Source organism: Megalobrama amblycephala, unplaced genomic scaffold, assembly GCF_018812025.1.
Source record: "Megalobrama amblycephala isolate DHTTF-2021 unplaced genomic scaffold, ASM1881202v1 scaffold436, whole genome shotgun sequence".
NCBI classification, from domain to species: Eukaryota; Metazoa; Chordata; class Actinopteri; order Cypriniformes; family Xenocyprididae; genus Megalobrama; species Megalobrama amblycephala.
Genome location: NW_025953378.1, coordinates 179573 through 186281, shown reverse-complemented (window position 1 = coordinate 186281; position 6709 = coordinate 179573). Strand labels below are relative to the sequence as shown.

The 6709-nt window shown below is 40.3% G+C and overlaps 1 long non-coding RNA gene across 1 annotated transcript; it reads left to right on the top strand.

Annotated features, from left to right (window-relative positions):
• Positions 1 to 4744: 4744 nt before the first annotated feature.
• Positions 4745 to 6709, top strand: LOC125261592. The gene is made up of 3 exons (XR_007183373.1): positions 4745 to 5546; positions 6181 to 6275; positions 6382 to 6709. It is a non-coding gene; the product is annotated as an uncharacterized LOC125261592 (long non-coding RNA).

The following is a 6709-nucleotide window of genomic DNA, read 5'->3' as shown; positions in this document are numbered from 1 at the left end:
TCGGCCTCGATACCACATTTTCTAAAGTACTCGTACTCGTTAAAAGTCCCCCGATACCGGGGACCGATACCACGGTCTGAGAAATGTCTATGTTTGAGCGGCATGTAAGGGGTTAATCAAAAGCGCCGAGTGCCCGCCCCCAGGCCCCGCCCTGGCTGCAGCTCAGAGCGGGGAGAAGGCGAGGCGAGACAACATGTCAGCCGTGTGGAACTATTTTAAAGTGAATGAAGACGACAAAACAAAGGCGGACTGCAAATTGTGCTCAGCGAAATTGTCCAGAGGAGGCTCAAAAGGTAGCGCATTTAACACAAGTAATTTAATCAAGCACCTAAAATCCCAACATGACAATGAGTACAAAGAGTTTACCCACGCTTCTAAACCAACACAACCCACGCTGCAGCAAACTCTTGCAAGACGAGAGAAAATGTCCAGAGACAATCCACGTGCTGTGAAAATAACACAGGCAATTATCGAGTACATTGCATTGAGTGACCAGCCACTCTCGGAGGTAGAAAATGTGGGATTCCTGCATCTCCTCCATGTTTTGGAGCCCAGATATGATGTCCCAAGCCGCCGCTACATGACTGACACAGAGCTGCCTAAACTACACGACTCCGTGAAAAAACATATCCACAGCCTACTGCAAGCCTCCTCTGCGTTTAGTTTTACCACGGATATTTGGACAAGCAGTGTTAGCCCCGTGTCGCTAATTAGCCTAACCTCCCAGTGGATAGACGAGAGTTTCACGCCGCAACGAGCCATATTACATGCGAAACAATTCCGCGGCTCGCACACCAGCCAGGCTATAGCGCATGTGTTTGAGGAAATGCTCCAGACATGGGGTATACCTAAAACATCAGTACATGTTGTGCTTCGTGACAATGCCAAAAACATGATTAAAGCCATGAATGACGCAGGGCTCCCAAGTCTGCCGTGTGTCGCGTACACGCTCCAACTGGCTGTTCACGAGGGCTTATTAGCACAGAGGAGCATAGCTGATGCTATAGCAGTGGGGCGGAAAATAGTTGGGCATTTTAAACATTCCGCCTTAGCCTACTCCCGCCTCGAGGACATTCAGGGACAGCTCAACCAGCCAATAAAGAGACTGCAGCAGGACATACAGACACGCTGGAACAGCACGTATTACATGCTCCAGTCCCTCATTGAGCAAAAGCGAGTGCTGGGGGTGTATGTGTCCGAGCATGAACTCCCTGGCTATCTCACCGCTCACCAATGGGCTCTTATGGAGAAGACTGTTGCCATCCTCGCCCCCTTTGAGGAACTAATTAAAAAAGTGAGCAGCTACGTCGCACTAGCCTCTGATGTCATCCCAGCTGTGACTGTGCTAGTGAGACTTCTAAACAGAGAAACAGACGAGGACCACGGCGTCAAGACAATGAAAGCAACCTTACTGGAAGCTGTCAAGAAGCGCTTCAGTGACGTCGAGACCAATCCACTGTACTTCATCTCCACCATACTTGACCCAAGGTAAAGTCTGTGTGCTATTATGATAAACTACAGTACTAAATGTAAGATTAATTTCCATCTGAAATATTATATTATATTTTTGTACTAAATACACAATACAAAAAAAAATACAACTAAAATACACAAATACAAATGTATGCAATATATATAATATGAAATATATTTCCCTTATTACTACCAGAAAGCCAAATGGCTGGCATTTATAACAGTGGTTTAGGGGAAACTAAAATCTGTCCTATTTTTCCACATATTAATACATTCATGAATTTTGTTCAGGTATAAAGATCGCTTCTTCTCCAACAACACTGCTCCGGAGGCCAAGCTGCACCTGAAGCAGGAGCTGCAGATGATGTCCAGAGCTGAGGCAGAGGAGAGTCGGGCAGAAGCTGCAGAACCTCCTGCTAAACTGTTCCTCAAGGCCCAGGCCAGCACTAGCAGCAGTCTGGACACTGTATTTGAAGAAATCGCTAAGGAGCAGCCCCAGGCAGCACAGCCGCTGGCAGCAGGTGCTGCCATTGAGCTCGACACATACCTCGGAGAGGCCCCAAGCCCTCGTGAAGACAGTCCTCTGAAGTACTGGGGTGTCAACAAAATTAGGTTCCCCACTTTGGCTAAAATGGCCCAGAAATACCTCTCAGCCCCATGTAGCAGTGTGGAAAGTGAAAGGCTTTTTAGCTCAGTGTCACACATTATAGATGAAAACAGAAACAGGCTGACTGCTGATAATGCAGAAAAGCTACTTTTCTTAAAAAAAAACCTGCCACTCACTTTTTCTAAATAGGCTCCATTAAGTGAGTCGTCTTAGACTTGATGTTAATACCTTACCTCAGTTGCACTATCTGCCGCAGTTCTATGTTGGTGGATGTTGTTAGTTTATTCAAATATTGTGCACTAAATAGCAAAGATGTTTATTAATGCCCCTTGTGTTGTCCAAAGCGGCAGAGTTTACAACAAACTGAAAAAAATACTTGAGTTGCACTGTCACTTTTTTTTTTTTTTTTTATAATTATTTATTCTGTAATATTTTGCATACAACATGCTTTTCATTTTAAATAAATGTTCTTAATTCCAAACTAGTCCCTTGTTTTTTTGTTTAATTTATATGACTAAAGCTGTTACCTGTAAATTGAAATCATGTTTTTTTTATTAAGTACTCGGTATCGGTATCGGCGAGTACTGAAATGCAAGTACTCGTACTCGTACTCCAAAAAAGTGGTATCGGTGCATCCCTACATTAAGTTACATGAAATATAAACTAGAGAAACATTATCAATTTCACTTTAACACATACTTAATTAGTGAATGGCGGATTTATTAGGGTCCTATAACTAAAGGCAGGTTTTCTAAAAAGGATGATTTGCCTTGATGTAAAACACTATTCAACTCACCATCTACATCATCTACATCCGAGTCCCCATCCTCACTGCTTTGGGCAGGTGTTTTTTGAGGGGAAAAGAGGTCCGAACGTTTCTCTGAAAAACAAAAAAACGTGTTATCAGATCTTCTGCAGTGTAAACAGACATTCTGAAATCAATGACCATGTCTCGAAGTAAAGCTTCATTTTTTTAAGATGATCCGAGCCTCATTTTAACAAGTAAGCCTACAAACCCACTTGTATAGCAATAAATGTAGAACGCTGTGCAATTTAAAAAACTGAATTCATGATTAACAAACAATTAGAGCGACAGCTCACCCAAAAATGTAAATTACAGTATTAATTGCTCATGTCGTCCTAAACCCACAAGACTTTAATATCTTTCTGGGGCTTGAAAGTCTATGGGCGGGTCAGAAATCTCTTGGGTTTCATCAAAAATATGTTAATTTGTGATCTGAAGATAAATTAGAGTCTTAAGGGTTTAGAACAACCTGACATTTAGAAAAACACATACTTAAAGGGTTATTTCACCTGATGTAAAACACTATTCAACTCACCATCTACATCATCTACATCTGAGTACCCATCCTCACTGCTTTGGGCAGGTGTTTTTTGAGGGGAAAAGAGGTCCGAACGTTTCTCTGAAAAACAAAAAAACGTGTTATCAGATCTTCTGCAGTGTAAACAGACATTCTGAAATCAATGACCATGTCTCCATTTTTTTAAGATGATCCGAGATTAAACAACCACAAATGTGTGAACACAACATCTTTTGATGGACTGCTAGATTCACTCGTTCAGTAATTTGATGAACATTACATGCACACATATGCCTTGTGGACAAAGTTATGATAAAAAAAAGCTTGTAGATCTAACTCAACCCCTTGTTTGATTTGTTGCACTGCTTTTCTGTATCTAACATTGCCTAAAGGCTAAGTCAGGCTCTTCTTTTAATAAGCTACTGTATGGTGCCTCTAAAAGTAGGGGTGGTCCGAATACCATATTTTGAGCTTGAAGTTTGCATTTTTATTATTTCATTACTGTACTGCAGATGCATGTAGTAATCGGCCCGAGCTCGGCTGCCCCGCGGCGCATGCGGCTCAGAATCAGCATTGGCGCGTGTTAACCGGGCCGATTGTGGCCCGCAGCTCGCTCTGGGACATGTATATTTGTTATGGCTGTAAAGCACCGGGCCGATTCCTGTTCACTGTAACTGGCCCTCTGGCTATAGAGATCTGTGCCACTTCTGGCAATGACTCGGCTTATGTTCACTCACAGATGGTTACATAAGCAATATTTAAAATTGTCTTAAAATTGACTTCGTTTCCTGGTAGTATTTAATATGAATTAACTAACGTTACACGTTTAATGTAGTGAATTTGTCAATAACAACATATCTGCGGTAAAACCTAATACAATAAAAGTGCCATATAAGAAAGAACATTCTCTAATTAGTGATGGCCGATTTCGAAACACGTGCTTCATGAAGCTCCGAAGCTTCATGAATCATTTGTTTCGAATCAGTGATTCGGAGCGTGTATCAAACTGCCAAAGTCACGTGATTTTAGTAAACGAGGCTTCATTACGTCATCACTGTTTCGAAACATTTCAAAACAGTTTGAAATTTCAGTGGTTCACCGGTAGAGGGCGATGATAAAGTTAACCCATAAATCATTCAGATTCACTCAGAACTGTTGAAAAAGTGTCTGTGGGTTTTACCTGATCTCTGATCAGTTTTATAAATTTGTAGATGTTTTAATTAGACATTAGAATAGTCAAAATAAATAATGGTAGTTATTCTCTTATTTGCCTGTTTAGCTTGAGCCATGGAACAGAGAAACAAGCCTTGAAAATTGATAAAAGAACACATATATATATATATACAGACACAATATATTTAATCTTATTAGATTATTAGTTATTTGCATTTGATTGGTTTTACTCTCAATAAAACATTTGCAATAGATTTGTAAAAGGTGTTTTTACTGCATGTTTAGTGTGAGTTTTGTTGCATTTACACTGTTCTGACCACTAGGTGTCACCGTGGAGTCGGGTGTCAGATTGTTTCGAAGCCTCGAAACATCACGGCACATTTGATTCAACTGCTTCAGTGTTTCACGAAGCCTCGCTCTGCCCATCACTATCTCTAATATGTATAATATCAAATCTATTTATAAGTAATGTAGCAATTCATTATTTTAAACGCGCTTCACTGCGCGCTCAGGTGATTCATTCATGTTCACGCGCGCGGAGGTGGGAGGAGTCTCGTAGCTGTGTGGGTTATATCCGCCATGTTTGAGTGGTTTGGAGCGGACGCGAGCAAAACAACCGATTATTTACCAAGAGATATTAATGTATGGAGTCATGTCGAGAAAACAGTTCTGGTAAGCATTGATGCACGCTTACATTTGTAGTATGTTTACTTAGCAGACGCTTATCAAGGAACTTACTAAAGTTAACTTCACGTGACTGCCGCGAATGCGGCTTTCTTGGCTTGTCTGCAAACTTTAGATATGCCACTACAGCTAATAAATGGATGAAATCTTTTTCATCTGTGATCTAAGCATTGTTGTGTGGATCTGGAGTGTTAACGCTGCACTAAACTTTGACGATCAACACTCCGATCTGCAAACAAAGAGCTGATCAAGGATGATGACGGTCCTGCATTCACGAGAAAGAGCAGGTTTGTCTGTTTGTTTTTAGTTTCCACGCTCATAGATTTATATAAATGCAATTGTAAGTTAGCAAAAGTTGTTTTATTCCATGTTTCTTCAAGAAGGTGAGTGAAGAGGATGTTTATACTGTCATAGAAGATCATTGTTTTCAAATAACCTCAATTAACTAAATACATATGCTAGTTACATAAGCTAGTTTCACTTATTTTATTTTTGTTAATGAGAATGTGCTGCAATCCTATGCATTAGTATGTCTGAGATCATCTTCAGATGCTAAACGTAAGCATATTTTACATTTACAGATGCTCATGACTGCTGAAACATGGACAACACAAACACACAATTACAGCTTTTGTTGCTACTAGCTGCTTCTTCACGCAGCATGTTAAGATGCACAGGAATCAGAGATTATTTCTCATAACATGCCATAAAATGCTTTTAATATTTCTCTGTGTTGTAGTACATATCACTGAAATCGGCATGCGTCAAGATTTCAGAGACTCTGCGTGACATTTTAAATGTTTATGATCTTCAGCTGAGTTAAAATTTGTCAACACTAACAACCTCCATCACTGTCATCACTGTATATAAAATAAAGTTGGCTTGCTTGTTTAACATGTTAATGTTTGCTTGACTTTGAAGGGTGTGCATGATGTCAACATGAAACGCACTGTAGCCCTCTGTGCTCCTCAGTGTACCTGTGTGAGGAGGACCCACAATTCTTCAAGACTTGACATGTAAGTATTCAATGCATTAACAGAATTGCTAGTATCAGCGAATGTAACGGTCTACTTTTAGTCTACTGAGTGAAACTTACAGTTGGACCCTCTATGCTTATTTCAGGAGGCGTTGGGAGAGCCAGACATCACTGATCGTGTCATTGTGGTCAACGAAAGCACAAGTCCATCAAGCACTGCAGTTGTTAAAGAAGATGATCTAAAGTTTTATAATAAAAGACTAATCTTCAAAAAAATCTTCAATTGTACAGCTGGAGGTTTATTTTATGTATTTATTTTTTTAGGTTTTGTTGTTGTTTTTTTGTCTTTTGAGTTAGTTTTTTTATGTAATGATGTCCTGCAGAGGTGCCTGATCCTGTTCCTGGAGATCTTCCTGCCTGCAGAGTTCAGCTAAGTTATTCAGCTCATTATTTTGCTAAGTACAACAGCAAAAC